Below are 26,439 nucleotides of genomic sequence, written 5' to 3' on the forward strand. Positions count from 1 at the left end.
CACCTGTGAAGACTGCTTCTCCTTTAGGCAAGGGAGCAGCAGCCGAGCAGCAGCATGAGACACGTGCTGCAGACTGGAAAATCATTTTTTCCCAGGTTCAGGCAGTGTGTAGCTCAGGGAGCCAAGGACTGGGAATTCACTTGAAAATCAACCACCTTGTAAAATAACAAGATCTTGAACTTGGAGATGGCTAAGAGAGAGGAGATGTTTACTTCATCTCTTTTTATTAAAGAGCTCTTGGCCTGGTCATCTACACTGTGGTGACTGAGGACATGAAGTATTGTTGCCATCACTGCTTATTACACAGGTCAACTCCATGCAGTTGAGTACTCACAGCTAATGTTGAATGTGTTTGCTGGGTAGTGATGGCTTTGAGTATGTAATGATAATGGTTAAAAGTGAGAACAAAAAATTTGCATGAAATGTATTGCTAATTAGTACCAGTCTAGAAAAGCTTTATTTTACCATTACAGGCATTATTTATAACGTTTTTTAACATACCCATTACAATGAAATCTGATTCCTAACTCTTAATTTTTTTGTGCACATGTATGTATGTGTACACATACATGTACACATAACCATATGTGTACACATATACAACAAATGGTTTCATCCCTAAAAATAAGATGCATTGACGGGGAAATGAAGGAAAGCTGGTCCATGGTAATGGAGGAAAGTCCCTACATGATGACAAGTTAGTGAGCTCTAAGAAAAACTCTAGTTTGGTGTACATGAAAGAAAAATTATTGTAATTCTCATGGTTATCTTTGATTTCAATAACACTTGGATCAGTCATGAAATCAGTTATGCAACTCTTCTGCAGAACAAGACCATCATAATTTCAAAGTATTTCTAACTGGGTCCATTCTAAGAGGCCAGGAGCTTGTTAATATTTGAAGGGTATTGTGCATATGAACCGTAACTATCCATGAGGGAACAGAATTGTCAGGTTGACAGGCTTCAGCTCCTGTAAACCTGAGCATGTTTAGTGATTTCAGAGCAGCTATGCCTGTTTACCATGGTTACGAATGGGGCCTGAGGATTATAGGACTACGCCTGAGCCAAGAATTTGGTAAGGAGCAAAGATATGCCTGTAACGTAAATGGTTTAACAGAATTAAAATGACATTTGCACTGCACTTTCTAATGCATTTTGTCTGAAGTTTTATGATTATCATCTCTAACTGACCATACCTAAGCAGTTCTTCCTGATTCTCCTAATACTATCCTGAAACAATTTATACTGAAGACCTTCAAGTCAGAAATGGGTTTATTTCTGCAAGCAAAGAATTTAGCACAATCCCAACATATAAAAATAATATGTAAAGTATAAATGATAGCAGACTTAATATGTTCCCTTTTTAGCTTTTTATCAACATCAAATTGTTAAAATTAATTCTATATCTTCAATGCTTTAATATTTTTCTATAGTTAAACACTTCCAACACTTCATAAAAAGATAAGTTATATTTTCTACTTCTCTCATATCCAAGGAAGAAATTATTCTATCAAATAAAGATATCAAGTTATCTTGGTATTATCTATCTTTTAAAAGATGGGTTTGATTTTTCATTAATTTCTATTTCTAGAATTAATATTATCTAATTTATTCCAAAGGTTTCTATGCTCTTGATTTTAAAACATAGGTTCCTCTTTCTCAGGGTTATGTTTTTCTTTCTATTAATTAAAGTACAATATTTATTATTTTACAGGTATGCTTATACACCAAATGTGATAGATCAGTTACTCATCAAAATTTAAAGGTGTGCCAGTTTTTTCATTATTCTGCAGTGACAATCAATAAATGTCTTGATCAGAGCACATTAAACTCTGACTTCTGTTTCCTCCTCAGATGTGGTAATTTCCATTTCTATTCTGACACTGCCATTAGCCATCTTATCTCTGCCCCTGCATACACTTTGGTCTTAGTGGAAGTGATGCAAAGTTTTAATAACTTTGATTATTCAAAAATTGAATAATTTTAATCTCCTTCAAAAATTCTTTTGGTCTCAAGCTTGTGTCTTACCTTTTTATATCCATGTCTTAAAGAATTTCAACTCTGAGCAAAGACCAACATCTCTAAAGAGCAACTCACGCCTGCTAAGATAACCAGTTCCTCCCCTTGGAGGAACCTATCTTTGTCTATAAATTATTGGGAAAACCTAATTGCTGCTTAATTTAACTGGTAGTTGACATAAATTTATCCATAAGGATTGAGAGTTGAATAAACAAGTAAGAACATAGATAATAACTGTTTACTTATAAATTCCAAGTTCTTCTGACTATAGTTGTAGTCCCAGGTATCATGGACTCCATCCAGTTACCACTGGATACAGAGACAAATTTTTTAAATGAACTTCACTAGGTAGCAAATTGGGATGGAAAATAGGCATAAATTTCACAGTGTTTCAAGTAGATTGCTACATATTCAAGGATCTAAATAGCAGAAAAAATCCATTCAGAGCGGGATATAATTCATCGCTTGAAGTAACAATTCCCTGCTGAATTTCACATGGTTCTGCATAGGTACTTAGAAGATTGAATCATACATTTTGAACAAAGAATATTAATTCCTCTTTTGTCATTCATATTTTATAGAATAGTTTAGTTGCTGACAGAAAAGGTGTTTTGGGAGTTGTATGTGAACAGTAAAAGGATTTACAATTATTAGCCATGTGAATCGCATTTCTAGTGTTGTCCTCAGTAAAAGTTGGCAGTAAGAGTGGCACTAGAAAAATTTTACTTTTCACAGAAAATAGTGATCACAATATACAATTACAGAAGTATTTGACCAGACGTTGAGTTTGGTTATGCTGTGGTTTGATTTGGTATTTAAATCTGAATTAGAAGGGTTCGGACTTGAGGAAAAGAGTCAATAGTAGGGAAATTATTACAGCTTTTCTTCTAACATTTTGACCTAACATTGCAGAGGGAGGCAAATGAGATATTGTTCTGATCAGCACATTGTGATTCTGAGAAAGAAGATTAACTTTCTCAAAAAATAACTACCACTGTAGGCCAAAAATTTGTTATTATCTGGTCATTGTGGTCTACTGGATAAATGCATTATGGCTCATTAATAATTATTTGTATACATTCCACTTGGAGCAGTACTCAAGGAAAAGAGTGATCAAAATTAAAGGCGCTTAATGTATCATCTTTTCATCTGTTAAATTAATACTTGCATAAGCCTCAGTTTTCAGCACAACTGTTTCAGCACAAGTACAGTAGACAGGTTAGGAACAAGATCAGTACAAGAAGACACAGAACAGGTTAGCAGCACTAAACCAGCCCATTGCTATATTCCTTCTCATCTGCCCAGCTCTAAAGTGTGAAGTTCAGACAAATTTCCAGCTGGTGGAGAAAGAAGCTTCCCTTGAAGTGTTACGTCTATTAGATCCATGTCATATGACTGTTAGAGGAACAATACATTCATCCCACCCACCCTTAAGGAAAAAGGAGTGACACAGAATAAAGAAATGAAAACAGGGCATTTTTTTCTACTGCTATTATTTTTCAGCACTTTTACATGTATAGATAGGATTTGTCTCATTAACTTATGCTCTTTGTTTTCTCCTTCATATTTTCAACTCTTTCTTGAAAACTATGTTCATTGATATATTTCCTCAAATGTTTACACAAAATATTTACTGGAACATCTGTATCTAAGGTAAGTACTGTTTGAAAACAACAGTTAAGAATATTAACAGGCAGTAGCAAAAGTATTAAATTAACTAGAGGTTAATGTGTACCTGCCACTTCATGCACCATAAATATTCTTCCGTGTATGCTTTAATTGAAAAATTCATGAGAATTTAAGCTATGAAAATTGAAAAGCACACTTAGATAAAAAATTACAGTTGGATAAATAGCTCAGTAGGAGCTCATCCTACAGTTAATGCTAAAAAGTGAACATGAGGCATCAAAATATTGATATAGCAAATAGATATTAAAACCCATTTTATTTTATTCTTGGCACTTATTTAACAGCCTCCCAAGCAGTTATCTTGCTTGTGCTGATGTAAAACTATTTTGTAACAGTCATGACTGTACAAACTGTAAGTGTAATCAAACTAAATAAAGAATAGAAAATCAAAAAGAAAACATGAACAAAACCTCATAAAATTATAGGACTGTGTCATAAAAAACATATGGTATTTATGCAAGCAGTCACTGCAACAAAAAGCCTATATCTAAGTTCTATACACTTATAGTTTATAATTATCCTATATATATTTATAAGGAGTAGAAGTAAAAATATTCTTAAAAATTCTTAAGTAAACATATCACCTGAACAAAAAAACAAGGGGATAAAATCATTTTTCTTTGGCTTCTGGAGAATCAGATCTTTATCTAAGAGCAAATATATTAGACCTATTTTTATTAATATTATTTTTCACAGATTTCACACATACTGAAGCAAGCAGACTCATTGTTTTTTCTTGACTTCATATGTCTAGTGACAGAAAAAACTTTGAGGAAACAAAGGAAAAAATAATCCCAGCACAGATTATGACTATGTTAAAGACTAGAAAGCAGTCATATTTTTCTGACATAGTTTTCTGTGCTAAATACTAGAACATCTCCTGTCCCATGCAGTGTATTTCAGTTATTTATTTATTTATTATTGTTTATAGAAATTATTGGTCCTTGTATGATTTCATTAGATAACATGGAGATACGTAAATTCCAATTTCTGTACAGAGTTCATAGTAGCTGGAATCAGGCACTTTTCATGTTGTAACATCAGCATTGCAGAAATCAGTCTTCAAGAAGAAACAAAATGAAATTATTTTTTCTTATACTGATATTGATATTTTTTAAATTATACTTTTGGGCATAATGGAAAGGACACATGCACGTAGATACACAAACTCAACTACCTTGGCACATTCTGCTAGCCAAAAATGACTCTTGTGAGCAAATTCTGTTAAATCCATGTTATGCAACTAATTGAGGTAATCAAGGTACTCAACATCATAAAATTGTGCCTATTGCTTCCAGAAATGATCTTCTGATTTCATTAGCTTTTAGAATTAGTACTTATCTTTGACTTTAAATAGACTACAAGCTCTGTACTGTGCATATAAATGTTCAGTCTGTCTGTTTAATCATTCAGTTTCAGTATTTTGCATGATGCCATATGTTCCTGTGACTAAACAATCTGCAGTTTCTATTCTGCTGTCTTTTATTTTTGAGATCTCTGGGATTTAAAATTTCTCTGCCAGAAGTGCCATTCCCTCCATACTCTGATCTGCCTCTTAGCTTTATAATCAACAAGCCATATTATATTCCCTAAAAGGGAACATGGATGGTGCCATTTCTTCACATGATGACGTTAATTACTGTCACCCCATCACATTCATTTTTTCATAACAGAAACTGCAGGGACACATCAAATTAACTTCTTCCTCTGTATGCCTATTCCAAAGCCAAGAAGCTTTATTTCTAAATGATCTCATCTTTGTATAAATATATTTAGAGTATTTCAAAAAGAATTATTGAAATTTAGAATGCCCTTTTTATCATAACATTTACATCTATTTATCATTTTCCTGGGTTTTATTTTTATCAGAATTATATGATGTGTTGGGTTGACCCTGGGTGGATGCCAGGTGTCCACCAGAGTCCCCTCCTCAGCTGGAGGGGGAGAAAATAACACAAGAGAAGGCCGGTGTTTCAAGACAAGGGCAGGAAGAGACCACTCAGCAGCTACCCTTATGGACAACACAGACTCAGCCCGGGGAAATCAGTTTAATTTATTGCTAATCCATTCAGAGTAGGGTAATGAAAAATAAAAACCAAATCTTAAAAAACATTCCCCTACTCCCTTCTTCCCAGACTCCAACTCACTCCTGAATCCTCTTCTGCCAGCAGCACGGCAGTACTGGGAATGTACAGGGAATGGGGGTTCTGGTCAACTCATCACACATGGTTTCTGTTGCTCTGTCCTCTGCAGGGGAGAGGACTCCTCACACTCTTCCCCTGTCACAGGAGACAGTCCTACATAAAATTCCTCAGCATGAGTCCTTCCACAAGCTACAGTTCTTCATTAGATGCTCCATCATGGATAACTCCCATGGGGTGCATTCTTTCAGGAACAGAGTGCTCCAGCATGTGACTCTCACAGGGCCAAAACTCCTCACCAGCTCTTTCCACAGGACCACGGGTTCTGCCAGGAACCTGCTCCAGTATGGGCTTCACATGGGGCCAAAATGTCCTTCAGGGATCCATGCTCTGGTGTGGAATCCTCCACGGGCTGTAGAGAAATTGCTGCACCGTGGCCCTCCATGGGCTGCAGGGGAATCTCTTCTCCTGCACCTGAAACACCTCCTACTCCTCCTTCACTGACCTTGGGGTCCGTAGAGCTAAGAGAGTTTTTCTCTTGTATTCTCACTTCTCTCTTTGCCTGCAGCTGCCCAATTGGGTTTTTCTCCTCCTTGACTATGTTATCGCAGAAGTGCTACACCATCACTGACAGACCTAATACTGGCCAGCAGTGAGTCTGTCTTGGAGCCAGCTGGCATTGGCTCTGTCACACAGAGGAAGCTTCTAGCAGCTTCTAAAAGTAGCCACATCTATGGCCTCCCTCACTACCTAAACCTTGCCATGTAAACTTAATACATATGATCCCTTTAAGGAATTATAAAGTCACTCAGTTGTAAACAGATTACAGTCAGGTGTTAAATACGTCAGAAATACAGGTCCCATCACTTTAAAAATCATAGAAAACACAATAAATATGTACACCAATTGAGATGGCAATTTTTCTTCATCTTATTCTTGAAATGGGAAATAATGAAAAGAAATTGGACACCACTGTCTTACTGCTGATAAAGGCATCATTATTAATTCAAGGCGTTCATAGGTTAATGACAGATTATAGAAGCCTTTACCTACTCCAGTCTTGATTCAGGCAGGAAATCAACCTTGCTATCAGAAACAGAGGGAAGCAAGGAAAAAGATGTGTAAACAAGCAGCCAACCTTGCACCATTTTAGTTAGCATGCCAGGCGTAAACCAAACTGTACCTGAGCCATGTTTTGAACTATAATGTGCGGGAGAATGGATTCTAAGAGAATAGAGATAGTGCTGAAGGCAATCCCACCCTTGATGAGTTGCAGCTGTACCAATTACCAAAGAGTGGAAACAGCCTTGCCCTTAATAGGTCCCAGCCATGTCCAGTAAGGATGGGTGTTATAAAAGAGTGGGTTAGCTAGTCAAGAGGAGTTGGTGTTTGCTGATTGTGTTGTGAGGAGGAAGGGTTGGGCAGTCGTGTGAGGGACAGGAAAGAGTCAGAGCTGTGTGGGGCTGTCTGTGAGAATTCACAGAGAAAAGGTGTGAAAGTTTTGCTGCAGGATAGTAAACTGATGGTGTTAGTCAGAGTTCACTGCTAACTGGTGCTGAGCACCAACCACAATAGTGCACTCAAGGCAGAGACTGTTCCTGGCTGTGACTACCAAAGCAACCTGTCAGTACTTAGGTTTCTTAAAGAAAAGGTATCTTAGTTATGAATTTGCTTGTTAAGGTGATAAGCTTGTCTTCAGGAGCATTCCAGAGTGAAGTGGGAGATCTCAGCATACCAGAGTGGGTCCTGAAATAAGACAGCCCCAGAAGAGTGAGGGCCTCGCAGGAGCTGGTAGCTTGCACAATGGATGATGGGTGGCAGCACCAGGTACCTCCCTTCTGGAAGGTATGAGGGCACGTGTTTGTGGGCCTGACACACTCTCTAGAGGGGTGTACTGCTTGCTGTAGGTTTATATGAGGGGTGTCACTAAGAGAACACCAAGCCTTGTACAGTCCACTATTCCCTGCCACTGTTGCTCCATGTGAGCACCGGTGGTAGACAGGAGCAGCCTGAAGAGGACCAAGAAGGATTGGAGAGTTCTTGGACAGGCAGTAAGGATCTCTGGAGCACAGGGATTTTGTTCATTGAGTCTACTGGTCAAAGGGAAAGAGTTTGAAAGAGATTAGTCCAGAAAGTGCACAGAAAGCTCGCTACCTTGAGCTTCAGACAGGGATCTGTGTGGTAGACCATCATTGGATAAAGCCCTGGAGGGAGGAGAAACTCAGAAAAGGTGGTTAATATTACAGAATCACCTCCTCCAAGCTCGGGAGCAATGCATGCCAGCAAAGACCAAAACAGGAAAAAAATGCCAAGAGGCCTGCATGGATGAACAAAGAAGCTCTTGGGAAAACTGAAATATAAAATGAAGCCCAAAGAAGGTAGAAACAAGGACAGCTAGCCTGAGAAGAAAACAAAGTGATTGTCCAAGTACCAGGGAACATGTTAGGAAATGAAAGTCTTCATATCATTAAATCTGAATTAATTCAAGGGAACAAGAATTCAAGAGGAACAAGAAAAGCTTTTATAGCTAAATTGCTGATAGAATAAAGACTAGGGAAATACAGGCCCTCTTTAGAGGAAAACAGAAGACCTAGTTAGAAGGGATATGAAAAAGAAGTCTGAGGTATTCAACAAATTTTTAGGTTCAGTCTTCATTGGCATGTGCTCCAACCACACCACCCAGGTCGCAAAAGGCAAAGACAGGGACTGGGTGAATGAAAAACTGCCTGCTGTAGGAGGAGATCAGTTTCAAGAACATCTAAAAACCTGAAAGAACAAAAGTCCATGGGACTTGATGAGATGCATCTATGGGTGCACTGAAACTGATGGATAAGTGACTCAGCCACAATCCATTGTATTTGAGAGGTCATGGATATTTGGTGAAGTTCACAGTGATTGAAAAAGGGGAAACATAATCCCCATTTTTAAAAAGGAGGGGGAAAAAGGAAAACCCTGAACATGAAGTCAGTCTGACCTTGGTGTCTATTGAGATCATGGAGCAGATCCTCCTGGAAATGATGCAAAAGTATGTCTAAAAGTAGGAGGTGATGGGTGACTGCCAAGATGGTTTGAATAAGGGCAAATCATATCTGACAAATTTGGTAGCCTTCTACGATGGGGTTCGGTATACCATCTACCTCAACTTGTGCAAAAATTTGGCACTGTCCCACATGAGATCATTGTCTCTAAAATGGAGAGACCTGGATGAAATGCCCAGCAGATAAGGAATTGGCTGGATGCTTGTACTCAGGTGGTGAATGATTCAATCTCCAAGTGGAGAGCAGTGATGAGTGATGCTCCACAGGGATCAGTATTAGGATTGGTGCTGTTTAATGTCTTTGTTGGTGACATGTACTGTGGGATCAAGCGTACCCTCATCAAGTTTGCTGGTGCCACCAGGCTGTGTGGTGCAGTCCTGCTGCAGGAATGGGATCCCATCCAGAGGAACAGCCTTGAGATGTGTGTCTGTGCAAACCTCACCAAGTTCAACAAAGTCACGTGCAAGGCCCTGCAGATGGGTTGGGACAATTGCAAACACAAGTACAGACTGAGCAGAGAATGGACTGAGAGCAGCTCTGAGGAGAAGGATTTAGGTGCACTGGCTAACGAGAAGCTCAACAGGATCTGGCAATGTGCACTTGCAGCTCAGAAAGCAAAACACAGGGTCAAACGCAGCATGGCCAAAAGGGTTAGGGAGGTGATTCTGCTCCTCTACTGTGCTCTCATGAGTATGGACCTGGAGTGAGTCTGGAGGAAGGCTACAAAAAGGTTTAGAGGTCTAGAATGCCATTAGAGAGAGACAAGGTTGCTGAGCCTGGAAAAGAGTTGACTCAAGGAAGACCTTATTGCAGCCTTCCAGTACCTAAAGGATGACTACAGGAAAGAAGAAGAGGGACTTTTCATGAGGACATGTGGTGACAAGACAAGGGGGAATGGTTTTAAATTGAAAGAGAGTCAATTTAGATTAGATATTAGGAAAAAAATGCTTTACTCTGAACATGGTGAGACACTGGCAGAGTTTGCCCAGAGAAGCTGTGACTGTCCTACCCCAGAAGTATTTAAGGCCAGTTTGGATGGGGCTTTGAGTAACCTGGTCTAGTGGACAGTGTCCCTGTCTATGGCACTAGATAATCTTTCAGGTTATTTCCAACTTAAGCTATTCTATGATTCAATAATTTTGTGATTATTGAAAATATTTCCAAAAATATCTCCCCTCATAGCTGGTCTTTTTATGATTTATAGTTATATGCAGATAAAATTAGAGGCAGGTTTATAGGCCCTAAAAGGAAACAATTTCTTCATGTTCAAAAGTAGTTTACTCACCAAGGGCTAAATTTACACATTTTCTTTTATGATGGAAATCAAGAACACATTATACTGGCAATTTCTAAGGCTCATTAGACCAACTAATCTGATGCTTTTCTAAATTAACACTGATTATTTCTTAATATCTTTCTTTAACTTTTTTAAAATACTTTTTTGGTTTTCATTGTCCTATGAAATCAGCTTTTGCTTTCTGACAGTGCTTAATTCAGCAACAATATTTTCTGTAGTATGTCTTTAGACCCTGTGTCAGATTAAACAGCTTCACTTAGTGTTTTAGTTAACTTCCATGCTCAGCTACTTTGCTGTTTATAGTTTCATCTGCTTCCATCTGCTCTGAATAAAGTTGCAGTTAATCTGGCCTCTGGCCTTTTCTGTCAATTTTAAAGTAAAATAAAGTCTAAAGGGCAGGAGCCCCAGACTTAGAAGGCTTAGTGGAAATCCTTACTCCCTCAAAGACTTGTGTTATGCTGAATGAAACACAAACAGCCCATTAAGGGCTTAGTATCCTTAAGCTTTATTATATCTGAGGAGGATCTCTGGAAGGGAAGAAAAGAATTCATAAAAGAAATTCTGTGAGAACATAAAATTATTTTTTACCCGTGATTACAAAATTATTCACTAATTTTAGGTACCTTACCCTTTCTCCAGTTGGCTCCAGTTACAGTAATAGTTGTTCCTCTCTTTGATTCATGACATACTGAAAGTTTTGAACTGACTGGTGCAACCAGCTTTTGAAAAATTCAACTGAATTTTTCTGAAAAGTAGAATTTTAAAAAAATAAGAAAATGTTTATTATTGATTTCTCAGAACATTTACAAAACAATCTTGTCTTGAGCTGACTTGGGGAATTATGAAAACAGGTGAGAGCTCATTTAATATAAAATGTATTTAATCAAGAATGGGAATCATTAAGATCTCAGGATGAAAGTGAGAAAGAATAGAGGGAAGCATCTGCCTTCAAGTGTGAAACTTTTTTTGAATGTTTGTATTAGTTCTCCCTCCTTCCTATACCTCACTGAGGGGGAGTGATGAAGCAGCTATGTGGTGCTTTGCTGTCTAACCACAGCAACATTAGGAAAAATAAAGAATGGCCACAAACTGAACAGATCTGTTCTACAGAGTAAATACCAGAAAACAGGCAATTAAAAAAATCACCTCTTATGTTGTCTTGATGCAATATAGTTTGGGAGCAGGACACATAGAATAATAATCTATTTGTTTTCCTGATCATTAAGTAGTACAAGGTCAGGCAGCATGAATACTAACTTTGAAATAGTAGTTTCATTTAGTTGCAAGCTCCTAAATTTCCCCTCATCCAGTAGAGATCTGATGCAAGTCAGAATTGGTTTTATATTAGAAAACTGGATGAGTCATTACAGTGATAACATAAAAAGCTGAACTATGCCTGGAAAGCATTGTACAGCCTCTTTAAAGAGGCTGCTGAAACAGTCAAACAACTCAACAATTCACCAGTATAAAACTCATGAAACCTTGCCTCATAGAGGAACGGTTTACACTGGTGAAAGCTGGCAAGAGAAACTGGATATGAGGTGCTGTGTTTCGAGTGAGCACCAGAAAATTCTATCCTCTTTCTGCTTCTGAAATTCCTTTGTGCACGGCACAGCATTCCACATCTGAACCTTCTATTTTGTCTCAAAATCACACATATAAGCTACCCATACTTCATATTGGGCTATGTCAGTCCTAGTGGTACACCTTTGCTTTTCCTTGAAATAATCCTAAGAAAAGAATATAGAGGCTTCTGTTCACTCTGCTAGGTCCCCAAGGGTGGACAATAAAAGTATCACACTTGTGGAGCACAAACCACATTCCACTTCATAGTATACACATAAAGATTCACTGAGCAGCTTTATTTTTCCACTTCTTAATTAATGTTTTCCTTACACAGAAAACAGGTAAGTATACACAAGCTTTCCTGACATAAGGTCCCATTTAATATTAAGGAAAAGTAACACGAAAGAAGAAAATGAAAAACAATATAAACCCCTCAATGAACAAAAAAACAAACAAACAACAACAACAACAAAAAAACCCAGAAACATAGTAATTACTTTCCAAAAAAAAAAAAAAAAAAATTGTGCATAGGCATTGATACATGGGAAAATAGCCTTATGTATTGGGTTTACATGGCTTTGGTAGCAGGGGGAACTACAGGGTGATTTATGTAAAAAGCTGCCAGAAGCTTCCTCCATGTCCAGCAGAGCCAATGCCAGCCAGCTCCAGGATAGATGAGCTGCTGGGCCAATTAAAAATGGTGTTAACACCTCTGTAATAGTATGCTTTAGAAGGAAAAAGGGTATTGCACAGATTTAATTGCAGCCAAAGAAGTGTGGGGTGAAAATGTGTGAGAGGAACACTTCTGCAGACTCCAAGGTCAGTGCAGAAGGAGGGGCAGGAGGTGCTCCAGGTGTTGGAGCTGAGATTCCCCTGCAGCCCATGGTGAGACCATGGTGAGGCAGCTGTGCCCCTGCAGCCATGGAGGGCCAGGGCATGCAGAGATCCACCTGCAGCTGTACCAGAGCAGGTGGATCCCTGAGAGGAGGCTGCAACCTCATGGGAGGCCTGTTCTGGAGCAGGCTCCTGCCTGGGGCGTGGAGACCCATGGAGAGAGGAGCCCATCCATGCTGGAGCAGTTTTGCTGGTAGGACCTGTTACCCTGTGTGGAACTCCCACTGGAGCAGGCTGTGTTTAAGGGCTGCACCCCATGGAGGAGTGACCCACACTGCAGCAGTTTGTGGAGACCTGTTGCGCATGGGATGGACTCATGTTGTTGAGTCTGTTTTGCCCCTGATGGTATTCAGTGTGTGATTTTGCTCTGTCTACAGCGGAAGCTTTTGTTGCATTTTCTCTTATCTACCTACTTGTGGAGGGGAGTGATAGAGCAGCTTTGGCATCCAACCAGGGTCAACCCACTACAGCTTTAAACCTCAGATACTAAATTCCTTATGTGCAGTACTGGAGAAACTTAAAGCAAATAGGAGGTAGAACCACAGACCTCTAGAAAAAAATTATGTTAGATATCTAAATCCTGCTGGAAAGACATTTGAACTGTTAGGCTTGGAATAGGTGGAGAAAGAATATTCCTCCCTGTCCCTTGTGGAAGTGGAATATGCTTTTCTCTCTTATGCATCTGAAAGATGGGATTTGGGAGAATGAAATTGCTTTTAACTGTGACTGAAATCTCTTCTCATATGTTGCGCTATAATGAAATAAAGCAAAGTGTGCAACTGAAACAGCATATAACTCATAGCACATTTCGTACACACAGACAAAAGCACTGAATGTTATACAGGATTCCTTTTAACAGATGAATGGGAGAATTTAACATTGTTAAATGTTATTGACTGCTCCAATGCTTGAGGAGTCTTTCACACTGCTATAGAACAAGCCAGACGATGTCTGTCCCATCTGAATTGTAGAGAAGTCGTTCAAAGATGCAAAAGGAAAACACATCTCTCTGGCTAAGAAATTTAGTGCTCTGAACAGGGGTACAATGTACTTCCCAAAACTTAAAATTTTAAGATTTCTAGGAGAATCATAATACAAACTAGTGTACAGAAAAAATTCTGCAAACTTTCAGCCTCCAGATATATTTTCAGCCACACTGAATCAATCTCTGCTAGCACCACTTTAATGAATCCTAACTAAGCAATGCTCTGGGGCTTTGTTTCACAGCTGAAGACACTGGTGCTTTGCTCACCTCATCTGTGTGAGGTTTCAACTGAGTACAGCACCTTGCAAACAAAACATTTGGATAAATCTTTGAGGAGACTAATTTTTTATGATGATTTTCTTCATAAACCTGTCATTTAGGATTTTTCACAATCTTTCTCACAGATTGCAAAAGATAAGTAGAAAAAATTGCCTAAATGTTTATTTATAGAACTAGAGTGGGATTATTTTTATCTCAGTAAGCACATCATAAGCTCAGAAGAAAAGTATCTACTTTTAAATTGGATAGCACTGAGGAAATAAATTTCAGGGAGCATGAAGATACCAAAGCACAAAAGAGTTTTTTAAAAGTTTTTTTTATTTTTTTCTTTTTTTAAAGTAGCTAATGGGAGAGAAAAAATAAAAATCACAAAAGAAAACCTTATACATAGTAGTTATATTGAGTCAGTTTTCATAAGGAAAGGCATATTTTTAGGAAAAAAAAAAGTAAAGAGTGGTAGCAAGTAAGGGCTGATCTCTGCATACAGTAAGAGGTAAATTGGTTTACCTGTGATAACCCTAAGAAGGAAACAAATACATGCAATTTCAATTAGCATAGCATTTTACATGTTTGCACATGTAGTGGTGGCTATCCAGAAGAGAGGGTGATATTATACTAAAACTGTTCTGCTTTGACATCTAGCTGTAGCACTGGCTCCAGGCAACTATTAGCCTTTAAATGACTCAAGATTGACAGATTTTTTCATTCATCCATTATCTTAAATTTGAAAAATTTCTATGTATAATCTGTTTCTTACCATTGAACATCCAATATATGAAATTTAAGTCATAATACTTAGCTGTAACCATCCACAGAAATTAAATTCAAAGGAAAAATGAACATGGTGAGAACTAATTATCACTTACAGTGATTTGAACATGACTGGATATTTTTCTCATTTAATTTGTTTGATTTTCTGTTGGCATCACTAAATAAACTTTAGCCACAGCAGAAGACAAAGCTCATGATCCAAAAATAAATTTCACAATCTTTGACATGCTCTTCAAAGTGAAATGTACACACCTGATGAAAAATATTCATACTGACAAGTGAATTGTTGACACTGAGGAAAATACATCCAGGTATCTTGAAGGATCATCATGAAGAAATGCACAAATTTGTTGTGACAGAAAAGAATGTGTCTCAGAATACTGAACAAATTGAGGGAGATTTAGTCTCCATTCAGAATCTATGCAGATATGTGTGAGAAACTTGCCCAATATCTGCTGCTGTGGTAGGCAACAGAGTTTTAGCCAGTTGTGTTAGATGCTTCCAGTCACAGTGAAAAAGAATGGAAAAGTAAAAAATAAGACAAATTTAATGAAACAGTTCTACAGGTAAAGCACAACAAAATCTCAGAGGAGGCAAGGTTGAAGATAGTGTTTAAAAAGTAGAAAATTATTCAATGACTTGTGGCAGAAACAGAAGATGTTCAGAGAAATAAAACAGTGATAACAAGTGAAAGTGAAAAGGTGATACCATTGAATAAGATGCCAGGAGTGCATAAACTTACTTAAAGGTAAGTGGTTATAGGACAAGGTTTATTATGTGACATCAGAAAAATAGATTGTGAATCTGGAGAGAAATTATATACTTTTTCTTGAGAGGACAGAAATTACAGGAAACCTGAAAAATGGTCAGAAAACAGTACCAATTCTGTTTCAGGCTTTAAGAGATCAATCAGCTCAACTTGGCAACCTGGATTTGCTGAAATTTCTTTAAAAATGTTTTTCAGGAAAAGGTATATTGATACATTTGGGAAGGAGGTCTAATATGAGGGATGCTATTGCACTGGAAGTAAAATGTCAGAGAAAAATGTACTCAAATACCTTAAAAATTAAAGCAGAGGAATAGGGAATATGTGCTAGATAATGATCTAAACTCCAAGGGTGCACTGAAACTACTCATTATTGTCTACAAGCTAAAGTATTCTGTGCTTTTACAGACAGACAAGGTTAGTGCTGCTGGAGGAAAAAAGAAAGTAATGACAGTGAGAAACAATAATGAATGAAAGAATAGAAGAGACAGAGTTTGACACAGTAAATATTACTTTGCAACAACATTGGCTGTTAGAAACACTATTAGAAGGGAAAAGTAAATGCAACATGTTTTTTTTCCACAGACATATCACTACAATTATGACCTTCAAACTGTGTTATTTGGCACAATTTCTCTTTAAAATAAATGGAAGGACTGGCCATTGTTTAATTCAATATTTCCTTAATTTAGTAGCTCTTCTCTCCCAAGTAATATTATGTTCTCATAATATGCACACAAGCACACATTTAAAAGCAAACACACTTACAGATGGCATGTAATTTTGTGATGTTCTTTGTATCATAACAGCTATTGTCAAGACTCTCCTTAACACAGGTTATTATAATTACTTGATTATCCTGTTAAATTTTTGAAGATTTTTTGACACTCTTTCATGAGTGTTCCAAGTCGTTAACTATATCTTTTTGCAGCACAAGTTTTAACTCTGCTTCCCTGCTGTTCATGCATCTGTATTCCTTGTAATATTTGTTAATTCTTTTTTATGACTAAAAATCAGAATGTACAACTAAAAAAAGTGAACAAGAGAGAAATATACTGAAATAAGCATTTTAAGATAAATGTATAACCTGAGTCAATCATAAACATTTCTTCACAGAAGTGTCATTATAGTATTGAAACACAATGCACTAATTTCAATAGAAATGGAATTAGGAAAAGTTATGTTATAGAGTTGCAAAAAGAGTTTCTGAACAAAATTAGATTAGGAGGGTTAAAACAGTCAGTCATCTGACAGAGTACTGAGGGCTCAGCAGTAGTCTGATGAAGTACAGGGAAACAAAAGGGAACAGCTACATCCATTTTTGGCTTAATGTGGACAAGGAACATGAATTTGAACTTTTTAGATCCAAAATTATCATTCCAGGAATTGGATATTTTGTGTTACGATTAGGTTTCCCCTCACAGAAATAAAAGCATTACAATTCAAGAAGGAAAAAAGTATTTCATGCCAGGGCATACAAAGTGTTTTGCACCATCTGTCAGATCCCACAGCTTGTTTACTACAGTTTGTGGTGGTTGTTGACTGAAGTATACCTACCTTATTGGTATTTTTCCTTGTCTAAAATGAAAGGTTTGTGGTCCATTTTCTACTTGTATTATTCTACATTTGCACTTTCCTGTACAAAGCAAAACAATTTGTGAAACCTTTTTTTAGTATCAATTCAAATAAAATTAAACTTTGCTATCACATACCAAGCAAGGATGTTGGCAAGGACTCTAGGCTGTCATCCTGAGGTTCAAATTTCAAAAGCTGTAATTTTTTGGAAACTCTTGTTGGTCTTGCAATTTTCTTGGTTTCCCAAACACTTATTTCTGTGGATAAACATACAGTCAGATGCTCAGCCCCCATCAATCATTGAAAAGCTATCCATGCCTCCAAAATAATGTAAATAATATTATTTAGGAGTTCCTTTTTTTTTTCAGCAGAAGAATTAGGAGTTAGAATTTAAGCAATCTCCAATATGTCTCAGACATACTTCTAGAGATATTCATGGTGAGACAGAAAATGGAATCAGGGACTTTGGTTCAGTGGGGCTACGCCTACATCAGTAGGGTGTGCAGCCTGCCAAAAGTGACTTTGAATGTATTCTTGTTTTGCATTGCACAGGCTTTGAAATTATGAATGTCCAAAGATGTAAAGCACATCATAATTTTTATGACACTAAAATCACTAGAATTTCTGGTCATGACAGTATGTTGATAATTCTAAAATTCTTGAATTGCGTTTTTCTTCTTTTTATAAGGATGCTCTTTAAATATGTATGTACAAATATTGTGGCATAAACATACCATCAAAATGCATCTATAAATATGTAATAATGATAAGAGAAATGCCTCACATGCTCTTCCTATTTATTCTATGTAAGAAAAGCTTCAAGATGTGAATCTTGCTTTATGGAGGGTAACAGCTGCTGTGAAAGTTTCCCTACAGATTGTACCACTTAACTAAAGAAATCACAGTAAAAGATGGGTTAGTTATGCTGCATGGAAATAACATAATAATAAAAAATCACAACACATACACACACAAGCATATTGTATTCAAGTATGGGAACTCTCCATCTCTTTCTGTCTGTGAAAGAATAGAAAAAAATATTGGAGGAAACTGGTGTGATCTTTATTCTTTTTTCAGACATTTTTTGGATTCAAAGTAGCTCCAAAAACATTGGGAAAATGGTTAAGTCTGGAAGTAGGTGATATTTAAGGTCCAGACGATACCATTCTGTGATTGGGCAAACTTAAATATTACAGTATTCCATACCAATATGTCAGTTACATTTTTTCCAATGACTGGCTATATACATGAGGTACATGCCATTTTCAAAGTACTGTGAACAGCACTAGGTATGACATGCTTGTGTTTAAATAGGGAATCATCAAATTTTGGTTATATTCCTATGCCACTAGCTCCTGCCAGACCTGGGAGAACTCTATTAACCTTTAATTGACTCTGTCACACAGTCTGAGAAATCAGGACAATATATTTGGCACTCTTTATAATGCACTTTGACATCAGTAAGAGAAAAAACAGGTGGGCAGGTGCAAGACTGTTCTGTGTCACAGAACTATCACAGTGCATACAGCTCCAGGGACACACAATGGAAGGTACGTGACTGCTCTGTTTACTTCAGCTGAGCACTTTTCAAAACATTTGCCAATTTCTAATTATGTACTCATGTGAAATATGACTGGGAGGAACCTCATAGGGTTATTCAGTCAAACCATTCTGCCCCAAGTCAGGCTCCGCTGACATTTTAGCTTATGGCTTTCTATCTTTTCTTTTTTTTTTTTTTTCTGGTAGACACAGAATTTATTATCTTTTAATTTTTTGGCAGAATGATCAAAAAAGGAACCAGCACAAACCAACTTTTTGTTAATGATATTTCGTAAATTTTATTGAAATTATTATGTTGCTGAAAAAATGACAGGTAATTTTTCCCATGTGTCTTGCATAAACTCTTTCATGTCCTGTGAACTTCTTTAGTAAGATGTTTAATTTACATAAATAACAAAATAGTCCTGATATATGTAAAATGTTCTTTTCTGTTGTTTAGAATATTTTTAAACTTAATTTTTTTTCTGTTAATAATAGGCAATATTACCATGAACTCATACAGTAAATGTAAATTAATTTCTTTAATTCTTAATTAATTTCTTTATCTCCTTGTCTCTTCTTCTTTTTTCCCCCCTAATTTTGTATATATTGGTTTACTATGGAAAACAAAGCATTATATCTTGGCATATTTTCTCAAATATTTAGGTGCACTATGGTCTTGTGTGATTCCTTTACAGTACCTATATTTTAGACTGTTCTTTTTACAAAAAAACCCAGGGGTATTTTCATGCATAGAACAGCAATGGTACTTATTTACCTTAGTGTTTCTAAACTCAGTGATTAATCAGGCATTATATCTTAAAAAGATAAATTTTTCCTGAACTTTCATAGTCTGATTTACTATTTATTTCACATCCTATTCTTTCTTTAACTTGATGCTGAGTGGTTTTCCTGGAGAAATGGGTGAAAATAAGAGTGAACAGTCACTTTATTACATACCCTGAATTCTTAAATTACTTTTAGTAGTTTATATTATAAAAAAAATATTAAATTATAATTTCTAGGAGCACAAAGTGAAACTTTATAATTCAGTTCTCTGCAGTCAGCTGTTTCTAGAGAACAATAAATGAAGGCCTGTTAAAAACACTAGCACAGATGAAACCTCTGTTGCCGATTGAAGTAACGTTTATGAAATCCATAATCATTTTCAAATACAGGTACATAAAAATCTATAGCTATGTCAGTACTTGTGTTCTTTTAAGTGGACCATACAAATCTCAAACTGTTGGAACAGATTTCACAAATACAATAAAAAGTAATTAGTCTCTTGTAAAAACGAAAGCATTTACTAAACAGTTCACACTATGACAATATCTCAAAGTTTTACATAAAAATTAAATAATTTTGCTGCACAGCAACATTGGAAAATATTAATAAATTTCCATCACATGGAGGGAATCTGAAGCAAATGCTCTAATGCATCTGCAGAATTCAGAAATGAAATCAGTGATCTCAGAGGATTCCATCTCTGTTAGGTCATCCTCACACTATAAATATTTCTGTTCCATATGCAGAAAAATGATGTAACAATTAACATTCCAAACAAGTATCAAATCTAACCAAAGTAAAGACAAGTTACAGGAAAGATTATTCTGTTCTTATAACTATGTATAATGCTAATTATGTAAAATGCAATGCAAAAAAACCAACCAAACAAAAAAAAACCCTAACAAACAAAAAACCCCACAAACTTAACCAAACTGTGCTATTTTTTCCACTCTTATTAGAAAAAAAAAAAAAACCAACATAATTTCATGAATGGCTGCCACAGATAATGATTTTTTTCTAAGCATTTTTAAGGGTTGTCTTGATATCTTCTCTTAATGTTAACTTTTTAATGCATACTTTGCATGCACTAACAAAAGACTGAATGACCCAATCAGAATTATTTCACTAGATTTCTTTCCATGGAGTTGGAAAATGTAGAACTTGGGCAAATTGTTACTACTATGAGCAGACTGTTAACTGGATAAGTATTGTTTACATAAACAGAAATTTTACAACTGTCTGTTTAACGAGCTGAAAAGTAGCATTGAGCTATTGAAGAAAAAAGTTATGTGCTGACATTAGTAACTGCAGGAACTTGCTTTTGAAAGGATATTGAAGACCTAGGGATTAATTCTGCTGAAATCCATTACAGTCCTAGCTGTACAAAATTACTGAACATGTAAAAGAGTGCCACCATCATTTTTTTATTTTTTCATCTCATTGCTGGTCAATTAATTCAGGAAGAATCCTAAGCATTTCATTCTTTAATTTAGTTAGTATCTCTATCAAATATTCTAGGCTTTACTTGCAACCTGAGATTTCCTGTGACCACCTGCTCTGAATTCTTCAGGCAAAGTGTTCACCAATGGGAGACATGTCCTAAGACTGTTGTGGATGATGCAACCATGTCCTGAATCCAAAAAAATGGAAAATCCAGGCTAGTCATTCAGAAACTTTTTGATCCCAGAAGGCACTCTGGTCTCTCCAGTCCAGTTACTGGCACCTGTGCACATGCACTCACTAGTCTACACGTGCTGCTGGCATTCAGACCCCTTCCCACAGGCACCCTTTTAATCACTTTTTCTGCCTCCCATAATGTGTCCGTAGTGACTCCAGCACTGACTCACTGTGATGGGTGTCACGTGGGGAATCACCACAATGAATCTGTGCTGGAGCACTTTTTGGACTGGGTGGGGGGACTGCCTAGGTGTACAGAACACTTTATGGGATGCAGGGGAAGACCATTTGGGGATTGCTCAAGACTCATAATGGGATGTTTAGGGAAGAACCAAAAGTGTTGGAGGGAATCCTGAGTAGGAACAAGATTGGGAAAGCATAAGGAGATAAAAAAGGCTAGTTGCATGTAAATAGCTTGCTGCTCAAAATAATTTGTCTGGCCATACCCTTCGTTTGCTCAGCACAATTTTTATCTATTTTTTTTTTTTTCTGTGGGAGAGATTCTCTCCTCAGTGTACAGGTCTGTGGGATGGGGTCTGAATGCCAGTAATAGGTCAGAGTGGGATCACAGGTCAAAGAATTAGCCTGGGTGCCAGTAAGTGGACTGGAGAGACCAAATTGAGTGAAACCCAAGTGCCAGTCCTAGTGTGGGACTTGAGTCAGAGGCCCATGTGTCCACAGTGCAGCACCTGGATTTACCCTTGTGTTACATTCCCCTGGGGAATGGTTTCTCCCCACTCAGGGACACCTAAAGCTTATAACCATGTAGTTTAACCCTTCCTCCCCTTTCTGACCCTACTGGCTGAGTTCCAATTACCCCTCCCAGGGAGAAGCTGAGATAAGACCCTCTCCTTCCGCACTCGTCCTCTTTCCCCTCTGGTCACCACCTGGAATAAATGTCTTGAACTACAGCTGGGGATCAGAGCCTCTTTTGGAATCCTTTGTCCTGCCCATGAAATATTCCTCCAAAGCCCTCTAAAGTCTGAGCTAGCCTTGGAACATTGGAGGGGTTACAGGGGGATTTATTTCACCCCTGATGTAGGAATGTGTGTGATTGCAAGCAAAAATTCAGTCAGATGAGCCAGCGAGCAGGTAACAGCCAGGAGGGAAGAGGTGTCTTCAGGAGTGAGTCCCCAGGAGGAAACAGGACTTTCCCAGACTTAGGGAAACCAGAGAAGTGCCAGCAGTTTCTAGAGAGACTATAGTATCTGGATTGTCTAGGGGCAAGTCCTGCTGGTGTGTCTGTCTGTAAGGGTGAGAATCTGGGGACTACAGGGTACTGCCCAGTCAGCACTGGGTGTTCATGTGTGTATTGAGTGAGCTGGTCTGCCCCAGCAGCTGGAGAGGGGCTGCAGTGTCAAGGGCTTGTATGCCCAGGTGCTAGAAACCAGGGAGACTGGGATCCAGGCACAGCTACTGGAAAAACTGGGTGTTGGAGCCCAGCTTCTGAGGAAGGTCCATGTTATACATACATATTTATATTCATGTGCATAAATATATTTTCACTAGCAAACCTCCACCCTCTTCAGCTAGAAATGGGGGCAGTATAAGGCTGTTTCTGCTGTCTGTGTCTGCTCTATGTGTCCGGTCTGTGTGGACAGCTCTGTGTGTATGTGGTACATACATGTGCTCTGTGTGTGTGTGTGTGCCTGCTGGGGCCACAAGCCCAGTTTGCATTGGTTGCACCTATGGCATGGAGCTGCAACAGCCTCAGCAGCCTCTTGGTCTGTTGGACCCAGCATGATGCATTTTTCTGTATCAATAACCTTTTTTAAAAAGAGATCTTTTTGGCATATTCTCCATGGTATCCTATTCACTATACTTTACTCAAGTAAAGTCCTTCCTTTTAGATTTTGTTTTCTAGATCTCAAATCTGCATCTGGGATTGCTTTAATTTAAAATTCCTCTCTTTGGCTGACATGCATTTTGAAGGTGACCTGCCTAGACAGTACTCTACCTTTTATAGGTATATATATAGTAAATATGCTGTATGTATATAGTAAATATGCTACACATACAGTAAATAAGTTTAACACATCTTGCACACTTACATTCTTGATTATATTTTGAATATGATGTTTGTTTTCTTTCATGACAGGATGATTTTACAGATACAAGTTCAGTTTCTGATCCACTATAATCCCTAGAAAGGCGGGGAATTAATTTCTTCACAACCATTTGTATTTCTTCCCAACCATTTGTTTTTCTTCTCACTTATGCTGTTAATTATATCTGTCTAAATGTAGTTCCTTGCACTCGTCTCTGTTGAACTGCATCTGGTTTTTTTTTCCAGACCATTTCTTCAATTTGTCAAGTTCATTTTTGATTCTCATCCTATCCTCCAGTATGCCTACAGTCCCTCCCAGCTATGTGTTGTCTGAAAATTTAATCATATGCTCTTGATTCCATCATCCCTGTTGTTAATGAAAAAAACGAATGAAGCTCCACTCGGTACATCTTTTCATTCTGGCAGTGAACCACAAATAATTCTCTGGGCACAGTTTTCCAAACATTGTTTAAGGCCTCTGTAGAAGAGTCAACAAAAATCTATTTCTTTACCTGGATTATATAAAGAAAAGTTATAACAGTTAAAAGCACACCAAATTCCTAAATTCCCTGGGTCTCTGATCTTGTGATGTAAAAAAAATTAGGTGACTTGGATCAGATTTATTTTTTTATGCCCAGATTAATTCATCTGTCCCTTGTCTTTCAGAAGCTTGACATAGTTTATTAATTCAGAATTTTTTCTTTGTCAGTATAAATCTATTTCCCTCTTCTATTCACCCCTCTTCCCCACAAGTTCCATGACCACTACTACACTGCCTTTCCTTGTACTTCAGGGCAGAATATATGTTAAACAGATATATATTGCTAAGTTTTTAAGGGTATAATAGCATAACTTCTTATCTACATAGATGTTTCCACAAGTTTTGAAGGTGTCGAAGCTCTTAATACAGAGAAAATAGACCCCCAGTCTGATTAAATTACACATACAAGTGTCTAGTATCATCTCAAGTCATGCAGTGTCTCCAAGACAGCCACTGGGGATATAATACAGGATCACTGTGAGCCCCATGTCCTCATTAGCTAGCCTGAAGATCACAAGTGGTACTAGAAGCTTAAATCTGAGCAACTGAAGTGCATTTTGTATTCCATTGACCACAGTGGGAATTTAGGATCAGCAATATCTGTTGCTATTTGAGGTGTTGCAGGGTATTCTTACCCTGATTCGAGTTCCCTGTTTCAAAAGGACATTCGGTGTGGGTACATAAGGGTATTTTAATCTAGTACCTGGCATATCTTTAAGACCCTAAATAACAAATCTGAATTTAAAGGTTCTAACTTCAAATTGGTATGCAGTCATAGATCCTTCTTGAGATGACAATGAATTGCCCTGAGATGTTTTTGAAATTGCTGTTATGTAACTCATCACTAGTATAAATTTCCTACTGATGGCTAGATTCAGTTCAAACCTGTAGTCTTTGTTCCAACTAAACAATAACTATCCACTGCTTTTAAGATACTTCTAGGTGTGCTGACTGACCTCCAGTTGTTTCTCCAGGAGGATTTCTGTCGTAAGTGCTAGCTTTGTGAAGATATTGCAGATATCCTAAAGCTCACCAAAACACAATACATTCTATATTTCAGTAATGGAACTGATTCTCTTATTCTGCCTTCTCTGGCATTGACTACTCTAGTCAGAAGCTCAAGCTAACTTTTTGGGGAAGACAGAAGAAAAAAAGATGCACTAAACATTTCATCCTCCTTGGTGTCATCTGCTTACAATCCACCCTCCCCAGTCATCAGTAGACCAACAATTTCACTCTAATCCTCCTACAAAGTTCACTACCATTTTTGATGACTCATACTATTTGCATCTTGTTTTCTGTCTTAGCATTTCCAACCCAAATCTCTTCATGCTTGTGCTATTTTTTATAAACCTAATGGACACTTGCAACTTGTTTCTACTTTCTATAACATTTCTGCTCAGGTTAGAGTTTAATGAAGAACTCAAGACTTAATCACATTGTTCTCCTACCTGTGCTTCCTTGCCTTCTTCCATATTGGGATTGTTAGTATTTGTGCGTACAGATTATTATTCCTTAACTCCTTTTATTCTTAAGAATACATTTATCAAGACAATTTTATTTAATGGTTTCTTTCACAGATTTGTAAAACACCTTTTTCAAATATCTTTTAGATTAGGTCAAACTTACACAACTAATTTGAAGCAGTGCTAACAGTTTAATATATTATTTTAAATACTTCTCATTTACTTAGTTCATGCATTGGTGCAGGTCTTGTCTGTGCTAGAGTGAAAATTGAAATAATCTCTCAGAGTTCCCTCTCTGGAAGGCAATACTCCCACATTCTGTTCTTGACATCTGAGGAAAAAAAGGCCTTTGCACATGCGTAGAATTGTAGTATCATAGAATAACAATCGTTAAGGTTGGGAAATACCTCTAAGATCATCAAGTTCAACCATCAGCCTGGCACGCCGCCATGTTTACCACCAAACCATGTCCTCAAGTACCATCTTTGAACAGTCCAGGGGTGGTGACTCAACCACTTTCCTGGGGAAAGGAAAGCAATCTTCATTATGTAGATATGGGTTAAGCCATTAAAGACAAACTCTTCTAACAAGTAATACTCTCCAATGACTGAAAGCTAAAACTACTTCTGTAAACAGGAAACAAATATTTCATTGTATTACTGACCTCATGACAACTCCAAGAGGGCTTCATCTGTCTCAATGAAAAGGTAGATGCTGAGGGCTATTGAATCAAATCACACTGATCAACAGTCATGTCATCAAAACATTTTGAAAGAGCCTAAAGGGGACCTGGCAGATAGCAAACCATAACTGGCTTTATTGTTTCCAGTCCAAGACTGCTTTATTTCCCTAAATTCCACAACAAAATGAATTATCTTTACAAGTTTCTTTCCAGTCATATCTTCCTGTTTTAGGAAGTTAATCCGGGGTTGAATATGAGGTTAATATACCTAAACACCCCAGTTATGTTAACATCTACATGCACACTGTCTCCAAACTCTCTCTATAGCCAACTGAGATAATGGGGCCTAAATTATTCTCTAAAGGCAGGTCTCTCCTATAATTAGAGATAGGGTGGGCTATGCTGCCTGGCATTCATGTGTCATGCCAGTGAGATCTTTTGTTGATAACTTCTGCAGGCATGTTTTCTTAACACACACATCCTGTTGGTCATCTCGAGTTGGGATCCTTTTGGCAATATTTAGCCAACTGAACTGAGGCCCTACTGGCTCTAACTTGGATAAAGAACAGCTCAAGCAATTATAGGAAATAAATGCAATTTTGATGTCAAAAAAGAGCATTGTGATTTTTCCACAAGACAGCTTATTCCCATTTCTCTACAAAACATAAACCAGTTTCA

The sequence above is a fragment of the Prinia subflava genome, chromosome 2 (assembly GCF_021018805.1).
Source record: "Prinia subflava isolate CZ2003 ecotype Zambia chromosome 2, Cam_Psub_1.2, whole genome shotgun sequence".
Classification (NCBI taxonomy): domain Eukaryota; kingdom Metazoa; phylum Chordata; class Aves; order Passeriformes; family Cisticolidae; genus Prinia; species Prinia subflava.